The sequence below is a fragment of the Felis catus genome, chromosome C2, assembly GCF_018350175.1.
Source record: "Felis catus isolate Fca126 chromosome C2, F.catus_Fca126_mat1.0, whole genome shotgun sequence".
NCBI classification, from domain to species: Eukaryota; Metazoa; Chordata; class Mammalia; order Carnivora; family Felidae; genus Felis; species Felis catus.
Window position 1 is genome coordinate 56,298,970 of NC_058376.1, and position 16,112 is coordinate 56,315,081.

General features: G+C 35.9%; 1 long non-coding RNA gene across 2 annotated transcripts in view; it reads left to right on the forward strand.

Annotated features, from left to right (window-relative positions):
- Nucleotides 1–16,112, forward strand: part of LOC109503432 — a 148,030-nt gene that overhangs the window by 105,675 nt on the left and 26,243 nt on the right. The window contains exons 3-4 of one of the 2 annotated variants that reach the window (XR_006585042.1): nt 8,995–9,042; nt 10,443–10,501. The exons of the other annotated variant lie outside the window; for it this stretch is intronic. This is a non-coding gene — a long non-coding RNA (uncharacterized LOC109503432). Of the gene's footprint in view, nt 1–8,994; nt 9,043–10,442; nt 10,502–16,112 lie in introns of those variants that run through there. 2 annotated transcript variants of the gene reach the window in all.

The window sequence follows — 16,112 nt, forward strand, 5'->3', positions numbered from 1 at the left end:
TTCATCTATTCCACGTTGGGGGCATAAATATCTACAGTTGTTAGATATTCTTGGTGGAAAGAGCCCTTAATTATGGTATAATGCCCTTCTTCAACTCTTGTTATGGTCTTTATTGTAAAATCTAATTTGTCTGATACAGGTATTGCTACTCCAGCTTTCTTTTGGTGACCATTAGCATGTTAGAATGTTCTCCACCTCCTTATGGTCAATCTGAAGGTGTCTTTAGGTCTAAAATGGGTCTCTTGTTAACAGCATACAGATGGATCTTGTTTTCTTATCCATTCTGATACCCTATGTCTTTTGATTGAGCATTTAGTCTATTTACATTTACAGTGAGTAGTGAAAATATGAATTTATTGCCATTGTGTTGCCTGTAGAGTTACAATTTCTGGTGGTGTTCTGTGGTCCTTACTAGTCTATGCTGCTTTTGGTCTTTTTTGTTTTGTTTCATCTTTTCTCCCCCCAGAGAATCCCCCTTAAAATTTCTTGCAGGGCTGGTTTAGTGGTCATGAACTCCGATAGTTTTTGTTTGTCTGGGAAACTCTTTATCTCTCCTTCTATTTTGAATGATAGCCTTGCTGGATACGGAATTCCTGGCTGCATATTATTTCCAATACAGCACACTGAAAAATCCTGGCACTGCTTTCTGGCCTGCCAGTTTTCTATGGAATGGTCTGCTGCGAACCTGATCTGTCTTTCCTTATGGTTTAAGGACTTTTTTTCTGCTTGCTGCTTTCATAATTCTTTTCTTGTTTGTGTATTTTGTGAATTGGTCTATGATATGCTTTGTTGATGGTCGGTTGTTGTATCTAATGGGAGTTCTCAGTGTTTCTTGGAATTTGATGTCTGTGTGTTTCCCTAGATTAGGAACATTTTCTGGTATAATTTGCTTACATAACCCTTCTACCCCTTTTTCTCTCTCTTCATCTTTTGGGACTCCTATGATTCAGATGTTATTCCTTTTTAATAAGTCGCTGAGTTTTCTAATTCTTGTATCATCCTCTTTTGCCTTAGTTTCTCTCCTTTTTTCTGCTTCATTATTCTCCATAATTTCATCTTCTATGTCACTTATTTTCTGCTCTGCTTTGTCCATCTTTGCTGCCAAGGCATCCATTTGATTGCATCTTAGTTATTGCATTTTTAATTCATCCTGACTAGATGTTCCTTCTTTTATCTTTGCAGAAAGGGAGTCTATGCTTTTTTCAACCCCAGGTAGTATTCTAATTATTGTGACTCTAAATTCTTGCACAGACATCTTGCTTATATCTGTGTTGATTAAGCCCCTGGCTGTCATTTCTTCCTGTTCTTTCTTTTAGGGTGAATTCCTTTGTTTTGTCATTTGGAGGAAGAAAAAGAATTAATGAAATGAAATTAAAAATTAAAATTAAAAACAACACAAAAAATCAAATAAAGGAAGCTAGATCCTAGGTGTGTTTTGGTCTGGCTATTGAAAGAAGCTTGGTGGAATAGAGAAAAAAGGGAAAGAAAAGAAAAAAAGAAAAAAAAGTAAGAAAAAATTTAACTTGAAAATACATATACAATAAAATAGAATAAAATGAAATGAGGAACGTGAAATAGAATTTAAAAAATTACAGAAAAGTAAAAAAAAGTAACAAGAATAAGTTTTATTTTTAATTTTTTTTACTTTTTATTTATTTTATTTATTTTTTTTAATACGAAATTTATTGTCAAATTGGTTTCCATACAACACCCAGTGCTCATCCCAACAGGTGCCCTCTTCAATGCCCATCACTCACTTTCCCCTCCCTCCCTCCCCCCATCAACCCTCAGTTTATTCTGAGTTTTTAAGAGTCTCTTATGGTTTGGCTCCCTCCCTCTCTAACTTTTTTTTCACCCTTCCCCTCCTCCACGGTCTTCTGTTAAGTTTCTCAGGATACACGTAAGAGTGAAAACATATGGAATCTGTCTTTCTCTGTATGACTTATTTCACTTAGCATAACACTCTCCAGTTCCATCCACGTTGCTACAAAAGGCCATATTTCATTCTTTCTCATTGCCCCGTAGTATTCCATTGTGTATATAAACCACAATTTCTTTATCCGTTCATGATTTGATGGACATTTAGGCTCTTTCCATAGTTTGGCTATTGTTGAAAGTGCTGCTATAAACATTGGGGTACAAGTGCCCCTATGCATCAGCACGCCTGTATCCCTTGGGTAAATTCCTAGCAATGCTACTGCTAGGTCATAGGGTAGATCTGTTTTTAATTTTTTGAGGAACCTCCACACTGTTTTCCAGAGTGGCTGCACCAGTTTGCATTCCCACCAACAGTGCAAGAGGGTTCCCGTTTCTCCACATCCTCTCCAGCATCTATAGTCTCCTGATTTGTTCATTTTAGCCACTCTGACTGGCGTGAGGTGATATCTGAGTATGTATTTCCCTGATGAGGAGTGGTGTTGAGCATCTTTTCATGTGCCTGTTGGCCATCTGGATGTCTTCTTTAGAGAAGTGTCTATTCACGTCTTCTGCCCATTTCTTCACTGGATTATTTGTTTTCCGGGTGTGGAGTTTGGTGAGTTCTTTATAGATTTTGGATACTAGCCCTTTGTCTGATATGTCATTTGCAAATATCTTTTCCCATTCCGTTGGTTGCCTTTTAGTTTTGTTGGTTGTTTCCTTTGCAGTGCAGAAGCTTTTTATCTTCATGAGATCCCAGTAGTTCATTTTTGCTTTTAATTCCCTTGCCTTTGGGGATGTGTCAAGTAAGAAATCGCTGCAGCTGATGTCAGAGAGGTTTTTTCCTGCTTTCTCCTCTAGGGTTTTGATGGTTTCCTGTCTCACATTCAGGTCCTTCCTCCATTTTGAGTTTATTTTTGTGAATGGTTTATTTTCTAGTTTCAACCTTCTGCATGTTGCTGTCCAGGTCTCCCAGCACCATTTGTTATAGAGACTGTCTTTTCCATTGGATATTCTTTGCTGCTCTGTCAAAGATTAGTTGACCATACTTTTGTGGGTCCAATTCTGGATTCTCTATCCTATTGCAATGGTCTATGTGTCTGTTTTTGTGCCAGTACCATGCTGTCTTGATGATTCCTCCTGCTTTGGTCTTCTTCTTCAATATTACTTTGGCTTTTTGGGGTCTTTTTCCATACAAATTTTAGGATTGCTTGTTCTAGCTTTGAGAAGAATGCTGGTGCAATTTTGATTGGGATTGCATTGAATGTGTAGAGTGCTTTGGGTGGTAATAAAATTTTGTCTTTTGTATCCAAGAAAAAGAAGAGAAAGGAGAAGAAAAGCAATGAATAGAGGAACCAGCAAGCAGAATGAAACCCGAATGTAGTTACATCCAGTTTCCCTGGAACTCAAAATATGAAGTACTCTATAGTCCATATACTAAACAGGCAGAGAGACTTGTGGTCCTTTAGGGCATGTGTTTGGAGGATGCAGTTGGGAGGCACTTGGTGTAATGGTTCCATTCTCCACTATGTGGTGCAACTTAGCTTACTGGGGTAGATTGGTATGGTGCAGGAGCATGTGCACGTGTATGTGCTGAGAGGTGAAAATGGCATCATCCAGCTCCCTGTTTCTGGCACAGGAACTTTGCACCCTCACTGACCCACAGTCATGCACCCCTCCATTGTCTCAGGCTTCCGTCCACTCCCCCTTCTATACTTTCCATGTCCAAGCCATCAGCCTGCCAGATGACACCTCCCTCACAAATTTTATATCAGATGGGTCTGTTTTTCCAATCCCCTCACTTTTAAGAACCCTGTGGCTTGGACCTGCTCTGACCCTCTTGGGGAGGGTCTTCCTGAGCAATGGCTGGGTGCTGGCTTGCTCCAGAGAACATTCGTGGGTTCACAATGCTGCAGAGAGGTTCAGAGATTATGGCAAATCACAACACACAGCTGGTGCCAGGTTTCATCGCACTCTGGTATCTTTGTTCCAATACCAGCAAACATGGCTGTTCTCTGGCGTCTGCTGGGACCTTTCTTTCTGGAGAGGCTGTATGGCCTCTACCAAATGCCCTCCAAGGAAGGGAACCACTTCTCCCTGTGTGGCCCACAGACCACTTGGACCTCACTGCCTACTCCTGGGGATTCACCCTTTTTCCTCACCAGAGCAGTGCAGGGTATTGAGCTACATAATTTCCAACTCTGCACTCCCCTATTTGTAGTCCATTATAGTCCTAATGGTATTGAATCCTTTCCTTTCTTCCTATCAGTGATGTTGGGAACAGATTTCTTGTCCAGTTTCTTGCAAGTGTTTCCGCTCTTTCTGTCTAGCTACTTTTGGGAGGAGTGCTTTTCCTGTGCTTTACCAAAATACTGCACTCTACCCGCTTTCTATGTCCTCTCTCTGCAAAAACAGCTCCCTACTCTCTACAGCTTGTCTCTCCCCCAGTTCACCTCTCCACACCTCATATCTGCTGAGTTCTGCACCTCAAGTCATGCAGATTTCTGTGCTAATCCTCAGATCAGTTTCCTAGGTGTGCAAAATGGTTTGGTGCTGATCTAACTGCATTCTAGGGATGAGAGAAGCTGAAAACTTCCATGTTGCCCTGTCATCTTGGCCCCTTCCTAGTCCAATGCCTTGAAGCTTTTTCTCTATGTTTTATTCTAAGAGTTTTATTATTTCAGAATTTATGTTCTTTAATCCATTTTTAGTTGATTGTGGCAAATGGTGTGAAATAACCATCCCATTTCATTCTTCTGAGTATAGGTATCCATTTTTCCATATAACATGTATTGAGGAGACTATCATTATATATCCTTGGCATTATTTTGAAAGATCAGTTGACACTATCTGTGTGTGTTTATTTCTGGGATCTCTAGTCTATTGCATTGGTCTTTATGTTTGTTTTTATGCCAGTACCATACCACTTTTATTACTGTGGCTTTGTAATATATTTTGAAATCAGAGTGTGATACCTCCAACTTTGTTTATCTTTTCAGAAATGTTTCAACTATTTGGAGTCTTTTGTGATTCTTAATAAATTTTAATATATATTTGTTTCTATTTCTGTAAAAAATGACTTTGGGATGAGTCCGAGTAGACCTGAGTCTATAAGGGTAGAAGCTTTTGTTTCTGTACCCAGGTTTGTGGTTGATGGGCCTATTATTGGGGTATGGGCCCATTTCTCAAAGCGATTTCTCTTGGTCTTGAACTCCACAAAGTTGTGTCAATCTCATGTATGGATCCCAAGCCGCTGTTGAAGGCACTTTTTGCCATGAATGGTTGCCAAAGTTAGTGTTTCTGTGGGAGGAGTGAGGTCTGGGGGCCTTCTATTCTGCCACTTTGCTTACATCACTCTCCATTACAGTGTTGAGTAGAAGTGGTGACAACAGGTATCTTTATATTTTTCTTGAACTTATAAGAATAGTATTAACTCTTCCACTTATCAGTAGGCTTTTGGTAGATTCCCTTTGTCAGGTTGACAGTGCTCTTTTATATTTCTAATTTGTTGAAAATTTTCATGAGGCATGGATGTTAGATTCTTCAGGGGTTTCTGTTTTGAGATGTCCATATGGTTTTTTTGTTTGTTTTAGTCTGTTAAATATGTTAAGTCACACTAATTGATTTTTGAATTTTAAAAGAATTTTGCATTCCTAAAATAAACTCTTATTTGTCATGATATATTATCTTTTTTATATTGTTGGAATCAATTTGCTAATTCTTAATTTTTAAGTATAATTTAAATACAGTATTTTATCAATTTCAGATATACAGTATAGTGATACAACAATTCTGTACATTACCAGTGCTCATCACGATATGTGTACTCTTAATCCCCTTTGTCTTTCACCTAATACCCCACTGACTTCCCCTCTGGCAACCACCAGTTTGTTCTCTGTACTTAAGAATCTATTTTTTTGTCTCTTTTTTCTCTGTTTATTTGTTTTGTTTCTTAAATTCCATATATAAGTGAAATCATATGATATTTGTCTTTGACTTATTTTAGTCTCTAAGTCAATCCATGTTTTTGCATATGGCAAGGTCTCATTATATTTTTATGGCTGAGTAATATTCCATTGTGTATATCTATTACACCTTTATCCATTCATCTATGAATGGACACTTGAGTTGCTTCCATATCTTGATTATTGTAAATAATGCTGCAGTAAACATAGGGCTGCATATATGTTTTCTAATTAATGTCTTCACTTTCTTTTTTTCTCAGTAGTGAAATTACTGGGTCATGTAGTAATTCTGTTTTAAAATTTTTGAGGAACCTCCATACTGTTCTCCACAATGGCTGCACCAACTTGCATTCCCACCAACAGTGCTCCATATCTTCCAAACACTTGTTTCTTGTGTTTTTGATAAGCTGTTCTGACAGGTGTGAGGTGATATCTCATTGTGGTTTTGACTTGCATTTTCTTGATGATTAATGATGTTGAGCATCTGTTCGTGTGTGTTGTTCATTTGTATGTCAATGGAAAAAGTCTTTGGAAAAATGTCTATTCATGTCTGCTACCTATTTTTATTTATTTATTTATTTATTTATTTATTTATTTATTTATTTATTCATTTATTTATTTTCTTATTTATTTATTTATTCAATTTAAAAAATTGACATCCAAGTTAATGAGCATGTAGTGCAACAATGATTTCAGGAGTAGATTCCATAATGCCCCTTACCCATTTAACCCATCCCCCCTCCCCTTCCACAACCCCTCCAGTAACCCTCTGTTTGTTCTCCATATTTAAGAGTCTCTTCTGTTTTGTCCCCCTCCCTGTTTTTATATTACTTGCTTCCCTTCCCTATGTTCATCTCTTTTGTATCTTATAGTCCTCATATGAGTGAAGTCCTATGATGTTTGTCTTTCTCTGACTGACTTTTTGCGCTTAGCATAATACCCTCTAGTTCCATCCATGTAGTTGCAAATGACAAGATTTCATTCTTTTTGATTGCTGAGTAATACTCCATTGTATATGTATACCACATCTTCTTTATCCATTCATCCATCGATGGACATTTGGGCTCTTTCCACACTTTGGCTATTATTGATAGAGCTGCTATAAACATTGGGGTGCATGTGCCCTTTCGAAACAGCATACCTGTATCCCATGGGTAAATACCTAGTAGTGCAATTGCTGGGTTGTAGGGTAGTTCTATTTTTATTTTTTTGAGGAACCGCCATACTGTTTTCCAGAGTGGCTGTACCAGGCTTCCCACCAGCAGTGCAAAAAGATCCTTTCTCTGCTTCCTCACCAACATCTGTTGTTGCCTGAGTTGTTAATGTTAGCCATTCTGACAGGTGTGAGGTGGTTATCTCATGGTGGTTTTGATTTGTATTTCCCTGATGATGAGTGATGTTGAGCATTTTTTCATGTGTCTGTTGGCCATCTGGATGTTTTCTTTGGAGAATTGTCTATTCATGTCTTTTGCCCATTTCTTGTTTTTTTTTTTTTTAACATTTATTTTTGAGAGACAGAGAGAGATAGAGCATGAGTGGGGGAGGGGCAGAGGGAGTGGGGTACACAGAATCCAAAGCAAGCTCCAGGCTCTGAGCTGTCAGCACAGAGCCCAACTCAGGGCTTGAACTCATGGACCGCGAGATCATGACCTGAGCCAAGTTTGGCCGCTTAACTGACTGAGCTTCCCAGGTGCCCCTGGCCTATTTCTTCACTGGATTATTTGCTTTTTGGGTGTTGAGTTCGGTAAGTTCTTTTTAGATTTTGGATACTAACCCTTTATCTAATATGTCATTTGCAGATATCTTCTCTGATTCCATTGGTTGCCTTTTAGTTTTGCTGATTGTTTCCTTGGCCATGCAGAAGCTTTTTATTTTGACGAGATCCCAATAGTTCATTTTTGCTTTTGTTTCCCTTGCCTCTGGAGACATGTTGAGTAATAAGTTGCTGTGGCCAAGGTCAAAGAGGTTTTTGCCTGCTTTCTTCTCAAGGATTTTGATGGTTTTCTGTCTTACATTTAGGTCTTTTATGCATTTCGAATTTATTTTTGTGTATGGTGTAAGAAAGTGGTCCAGGGTCATTTTTCTGCATGTCGCTGTCCAGTTTTCCCAGCACCATTTGCTGAAGAGACTGTCTTCATTCCATCAGATATTCTTTCCTGCTTTGTCAAAGAATAGTTGGCCATATGTTTGTGTGAGTCCATTTCTGGGTTCTCTGTTGTGTGAGTGTCTGTTTTTTGTGCCAGTACCATACTGTCTTGATGATTATAGCTTTGTAATACAGCTTGAAGTCCGGTGCTACCCATTTTTAAATTGAATTATTTGGGTTTTTGGTGTTGAGTTGTATAACTTATTTATCTATTTGGATATTAGCCCCTTATCAGATCTGTCATTTGCAAATATCTTCTCCCATTGATTGGGTTGCCTTGTCAGTTTGTTGATGGTTTCTTTTGCTGTGTGAAAGCGTATTATTTTGGTGTAGTCCCATAAATTCTTAAGTTTTCAATATTTACCTCCATGTTCACAAGGAATATACATCTATAGGTCTATAATTTATTTTTTGTTTTGTTTTGTTTTTGAAATGTCTCTGGTCTTGGTATCAGGGTAATGCTGACCTTGGTGAGTAAAGTTAAAAGTATTCCTTGCTTAAATATTTGGTAGAATTCTCTAATAAAACTATCAGGGAGTGGAGGTTTTTTTGCAGGGAGATTTTTAACTACAAATTCAATATTTAAAATGATAGATGATATGAAAACTATCATTCTGCTTGAGTGTTAATTATTGTATTTTAAAAATAATTTGACCATTTCATCTATGTTGTCAATTTATTAGCATACACTTTGCATAATATTTCTTTATTATTATTTTAATATCTGTAGAATCTGCAATGATGTCACCTTGTTTCTTGCAGATATTGTTAATTTGTGTTTACTTTTTTTCCCCCCAGATCATTCTGGTTAGAACTTTATCAGTGTTATTCATCTCATTAAAAAAACAGTGTTTGGTTTCATTGATTTACTACATAGTTTTTATGATTTATATTTTACTGATATTTGCTTGTACTTTCTCCTGCCTATTTGTATTTCATTTGCTCTTCTTTTTCTCGTTTTCTAAGGTGGGATTTGTGGTTGTTGATTTGAGACATTTCTTCTTTTCTGTTGACGTAAGTAGTGCTATTTGCTTTCTTGTGAGTACTAATTCAACTGTATTCCCCAAACTTTGATATGTTGTGTTTTCCTCTTTATTCAGTTCAAAATGCTTCTCATTTTCCCTTTTGATTTCTTTTTTGATTCATGCATTATTTATAAATTTGCTACTTGGTTTCTATATATTTGGGGATTTTTTGGATATCCTAATGTAGTTGGCTTCAAATTTAATTCCATTGTGGTATTAATGTTTGCTTTTACATGGATTGAGAGTTATTTCATGGCCCAGAATATGGTCTCTGTTGTTTACTATTCTGAGTAAACATGAAAAGAATGTGTATTCTGCAATTGTTGAGTCAAATATTCTATATATGTCAATTTAGTCTAGTAGATTGATAATATTGTTGGAGTCTTCTCTATTTTTATGTCTTTCTTTATAGAGTGAAAGATTTTGAAATTACTAGTTACAATCCTGGATTTGTCTTTTTTACTTTTTGCTTACCTGTCATGTTTATTTTGTATATTTTGAAGCTCTCTTATTAGCTATATAAAGGTTTACTATTTTTATGTCTGCTTGATGAATAGTCCCCAATATCGCTATGAAATACCCCTTTTTTGTCCTTATTAATTTTTTTCTGAAGTTGAGTTTTATAAAAATATAGCTACTTCAGCTTTCTTTTTATCAATGTTCGCATAGTATATTCTTTCCTATCCTTTTACTTTTAACTTACTTAGTCTTTTTATTTCAACTTGGTTTCTTGGTTTTTACCTTGTCTTACACTTAATTCCAGTAATATAATCTCTTTCAAGGTTTTTAGGCAGTTTGCATTCAGTGAGAATATTGAAATAATTGGGTTTAGATAATCCACCTTTCTATTTTTCTATTTGTCCCATCTGTTCTTTGTTTTCATTTTTTCTTTTTTCTTCTTTCATTTGTATTAGATTTTTTAAAAAAATGTTTATTTATTTATTTTGAGAGAGAGAGAGAGATAGAGAGAGAGAGGGAGGGAGGGAGGGAGGGAGGAAGCGACAGAGAGGGGGAGAGAGAATCCCAAGCAAGCTCTGCATTGTTACCATAGGCTCCATCCCATAAATCCTGAGATCATGACCTGAGCCGAAATCAAGTCAGATGCTTAACTGACTGAGCCACCCAGGCACCCTGGATTAAATTCTTTTGTGATACCATTTTGTCTCCTTTTAAGGCTTATTAGCTATAAGACTTCACTGTTTTACTTTAAAGATTGACTTTGGGTTTACTGTGTTATTTGCAACTTTTCACAGTTATACCATTTCACATATAATATAAGGAACTTAAAACAGTCTATTTCCATATCTCCTTTTTTGACTTTTGAGATATTGTCATACATTATACTTTTTTTTTTAAATTTTTTTAACGTTTTATTTATTTTTGAGACAGGGAGAGACAGAGCATGAACAGGGGAGGGGCAGAGAGAGGGAGACACAGAATCTGAAACAGGCTCCAGGCCCTGAGCTGTCAGCACAGAGCCCGACGTGGGGCTCGAACTCCCGGACTGCGAGATCATGACCTGAGCTGAAGTCGGCCGCTTAACCGACTGAGCCACCCAGGCGCCCCTCATACATTGTACTTTTAATAGGTTATAAGCCTTATAATATATTGCTATTGTTTTGCTTGAAATAGTTAATTATCTATTAAAGAGATTTGAATAATAAAAGAACCTTATGTTTACCCATGTAGTTATCATTTCCTGTGTGCTTTATTCATTTGTGTAGATACAGATTTCTATCAGATATCTTTCTTCTTTCTGCTTAAACAACTTTCTTTAACATTTCTTGTAATGTATGTCTGAATTCTTTTTGGTTTTATGTGTCTGCTTAAAGAACTTCTTTTAATGTTTCTGGTAATGCATATCTGAATTTTTTTGGTTTTGTGAATGATTTTATTTCGTTTTTGTTTTCTAAAAATATTTTCACTGGATAAAGAATCATAGATTGCCAGGTTTTGTTTTTTCTTTTAGTGCTGTTAAGATGTTGATCCACCCTCTTGTTAATACTGTTCCCATTGTGGTAGATCTGTCACTTAAAAATGTTGTCAACAGAGGTTATGTGCTCATGTACATAACATGTCTTTTTGCTCTGGCTGTTCTAAATACTTTTATCAGTATTTTGGAAAAAATTGATTATGATGCATTTTCATTTTTCTTGTGTTTTGGGTTGGTTGAGTTGTTTGGATCTGTGGGTCTATAGTTTCTCCTCTCCTTTCTCCATCCTTCTCTTCTTTTGAGACTCTAATTACATATATTTTAGGTTGCTTGAAAATGTCCCACAGGTCATCAGTTCCACTTTATTATTTTCTTCAGTAAGTTTTGTCTTACAGTTTTATGAGATATTTTTATTTGCCATGTATTTTAGTTCACTAATCATTTTCTTCTGCAATGTTTCATATGCCATAATCACATCCAGTGCAGTTTTCCTCTTTGACATTGTTTTTTTCATCTCTAGAAGTTTGAGTTTTGTCTTTTTTTTTTTTTTTTTGTCTTTGTATTCATCTACTTAGCATATTCAGTCTTTCCTTTAGGTGCTTGAATATATGAAGTACAACTAAAATAACTAAATTCTTTGTGCACTCATTCTCTCATCTGTGTCATTTCTGGGGCATTTTCAATTGATTGATTCTTGTCTTCACCATGGGTCTTGTTTTACTTCTTTATTTGCCTGGCAATTTTTTATTGGAATTCTGGACATTCATATGTTTACCTTGCTGTGTGCTTGATAGGTTTATATTCTTTTGAATACTCTAGAGCTTTTTTTTTTTTTTTAGCAATGTTAATTTATTTTTGAGAGACGGAGAGAGACAGAGTGTGAGTGGGGGAGGGGCAGAGAAAGAGGGAGACACAGAATCTGAAGCAGGTTCCAAGCTGTCAGCACAGAGCCCGATGCAGGGCTAAAACTCACGAACTGAGAGATCATGACCTGAGCTGAAGTCAGAAGCTTAACCAACTGAGCCACCCAGTGACCCTCTTGAACTTTGTTTTGAAATTTGGTTAAGTCACTTAGAAATAATTTGATCTATTTGGGTCTTGCCATTAAGTTCTGTTAGGTGGAACCAGAGAAGTTTTCAAGTGTATGACTAATGGGACTAAGGCCAAATTGCTCTGAACACTTTAGCCAGTGCTCTGTGGAATTATGAGCTTTTGCCCTGTAGCTGGTGTGAACTAGCTATTCCTTTCTTTCTTTCTTTCTTTCTTTCTTTCTTTCTTTCTTTCTTTCTTTCTTTCTTTCTTTCTTTCTTTCTTTCAAATTTTCTTTAATGTTTATTTATTTTAGAGAGAAAGAGAGAGAGAGCGAGAGAGAGAGAGCGAGCACAAGCAGGGGAGAAGCAGAGAGAGAGGGAGACACAGAATCTGAAGCAGGCTCCATGCTCTGAGCTGTCAGCACAGAGCCCGACGTGGGGCTCAAACTCAAGAGCCGTGAGATCATGACCTGAGCCAAAGTTGGATGCCTAACTGACTGAGCCACCCAGGGCCCCCAGCTATTCCTGTTTCTATACCAGCTCCCAGCAGTGCTGGAGCTCCAGGGTGTGGTGAGTAAGATGTCAAGGGTGCAAAATTTAATGTGTTACTCAGGTTCATGCAAGCTCAGGGTCTGCATCTGAGAATGCATCCCTCCTAAAATTTTGTGTCTTAGGCATCATGCTTGCATTATAATAGTCCTAATCCTGGTTTGTAGGATTGGTGATTTCTAATTCAGGGATTAGTAAACTTTTACTTTACGGGCTAGATAGTAAAAATTTTAAGCTGGTGAGACACAAAGTTCCCATTAAATTTAATCAATGCTGCTATTACAGCATGAACATAGTCATAAATAACATGTGAATGATGTCTGAGTGTGTTCCAATACAATTTTATTTTCTAAAACAGCCCACTGGCTATGGTTTGTGGATTCCTTCTCTAATCCTTGGGTGTTGCTTTCCCTAGCCTTGGGTAGTTTGTTCACATCCATACGCTGTTCAGTACTTAACTGAGACTGTGCAGATTTGTAGAGTTTTTTGTAATTCTCTTTTCTCCAGGACCCTCTTGTAAGCTCTAGTTACATGGTTCTCCTTTATGTCAGCCTCATCTCTTCAACTCAGAGAGACTACTCAGCTCTGGATTTGCTTTCCTTGTGTCATGGCTCCTTTGTTGACTGACATTCAGTGTCTTAGATGCTTTTTGGGTCCTATTTTGTATACAATTAGTGAAGTTATTTCAGGTGAGAAGATAAATCCAGTCTTTGTTATTTCATGTTGTCATAAAATGGAAATCTCTAATATTATGTTTTAAGTTAAGTTGTACCATAAATAGAAATGAAATAAAATATTTGTACAGAATCAGTGTTCAGAATTCATACTTTAACTTTATGGAATTATCAAGTTATTATAGACTTCCAGAATCTCAATTTCTTCATTTGTAGAAAGAGGATAATAAAATATCTTTCTCATAGGCTTGTTGGGAAGTTTAAATGAAAAATAAGTGAGATAGCACCTAGCATTGTGTATTTCTTATAGTATGCATAAAGATGTTTAATTCACTTTCCCAGGTTTGATATATTGATGAATTAAAAACTGATTGCAATTTTTTAGGCAAGGTGCTGGGGTTGGATGGTACTGAGGGATATAGGTAAACATAAATTATATTGCTTCTATTTTAATTGTATTGCCATTGTTTTTGAGTTGGATAGTGGTGGTAAGCAACCTGTATTTCACTTTTCTCCTTATGTCCCATTAAGAGGAGTTTAATTAAAGTGTTATTATATTTTCCATTTATAGAATCTCTTTGGTGTAATGTCTCTTTGTGTCTTTTGCCCATTTTTTAATTGGATTTTTTTAACTGATTAATTTTCAGAGTTCTTTATATTCTAGATTTAAATCCATTGTCAGATATATGGTTTGCAAATATCTTCTCCTATTCTGTAGCTTGTCTTTTCATCCTCTTATCAGGGACTTTCAGAGAGAAAAAGTTTTTTTTTTTTTTTTTTTTTTTAAGCTTTGATGAAATCCAATTCATCAAAGTTTACCTTTTGTGGGTCATATTTTTTTGTGTCCTGAGGACTCTTTACCAAGCCTTACATCCTGAAAATGTTCTCCTATGTTACCTTCTACATTTTTATAGCTTTATACTTTATACTATAATTTCTGACCGTTTAGGTTTTTGTATAAGGTATGAGGTTGAGATCAAGGTTCATTCTTTTGCCGATGGGTCTCCGATTGATCCAGCACCATTTATTAACAATACTGTACAGTCTGCATTGAATTGCTTTTGTACCTTTGTAGCAAACCAGTTGGTTGTACTTTTGGGGTCTATTTCTGGGTTCTCTATGGTGTTACATTGATCTATGTGTATATTCGTCTGTCATTACTACATAGTCTTGCTTACTCTTGTGATACAATCAGCTTTGAGAACAGAATAATTCTTCCCATTTTATTTTTTTTAGAATCAGATATCCAGGTTCCATTGTCATTCCACATATTTTAGAATAGGCTTATCTATATATTAAAAAAATCTTCCCGGGATTTTGATAGTAATTCTGGTAAACTTTATCAGTTTGTGCATCTTCAGTATGTTGTCTTCCATCCATGACATAGTAGGTCATTTATTTTGATCTTTTATCAGCATTATATGATTTGCAGCGTACTGATTATGCGTGTGTTTCGTTAAATACACATCTAAGCATTTCTTTTATTTTTTAAAAATAAATTGTATAAGTGTTTTATTTTTAGTCTTGGTGTCCATGTGTTGTCCATTGCTAGTACGTAAAAATACAACTGATTTTTGTATGTTGACCTTATAGCCTGTGACCCTATTGAACTTACTTAGTAGTTTAATAAATTTCTTTGATTTTTTTCTGAATAGATGATCGTTCCAAATATAGGGCCAGTTTTACTTCTTTATTTCTGATTTGTATGCCTTTTATTCCCTTTACTTGCCTTAATGTACTAGCTACAACTTCAGAACTATACTGAATAGAAGGGATGGGAACAGATATCCTTGCCTTTTGTGATCTTAGGGGAAAGCTTTGAGTCTTTCACCATCAAGTAATGATATTGGTGGGAGGCCTTTCGTAGATGTTCTGTATCAAATGGGTAAAGTTCTCTCTACCTAGTTTTCTGAGTTTTTAGTTCGATGACTAAGAAATATTGTCAGCTGTTTTTTCTGTATCAATTAATGTGATCATGAAATTTTCCTTTTTAGCCTGTTAATATGGTAGATTACACTGATTGATTTTCTAATATTAAACCAGCCTTTTAGAATAAACATATTGTCATGGTATGTTTCTTTTTATGTATTACTGAAAGTTTATTTGCCAATATTTTGTTAAAGTGTTTTTGCAGTGATACTATATAATGAATACTGGTTTGTAGTTTTCACTTTCTGTACTGTCTTTGCAATCAGGATAATACTGGTTTCCTAAATGATTGCAGCCACTTATTTTCTAGAAGAAATTGTATACAGTTGGTGTTAACTCTTCCTTCAGCATTTAGTAGAGTTCTCCAATGAAACTATGAGGGCCTGGATGTGTTTTTTTTGGAGTTTTAAAATTAGTAATTCAGTTTCTTTTTGTTTGTTTTTAATTTTTACATAAACTCTTTATTTTATAAGTTTTAGATGTATAATAAAATTGATAAGACAATACAGAGTTCCATATTCCCCACACCCAACACCCTGTAAGTAATAATATTACATCAGTTTATAATGTTTGTTAAAAGTAGCAAACTGACTTGATACATTATTATTAAAGGGCATATTTTTTTTTCTGATTTCTTTTGTTTTTACCTAATGTCATTTTTCTTTTCCAAGATACCACATTATATTTTGTCATATCATCTTAGGTTCCTCTTGACTGACAGTTTCTCAGACTGGCCTTGTTTTTATTTTTTAATTAATTAATTAATTAATTTTAAAAATTTTATTTTTAAAAATTTACATCCAAATTAGTTAGCATATAGTGCAACAATGATTTCAGGAGTAGATTCCTTAGTGCCCCTTACCCATTTAGCCTATCCCCCCTTCCACAACCCCTATAGTAACCCTCAGTTTGTTCTCCATATTTATGAGTCTCTTCTGTTTTG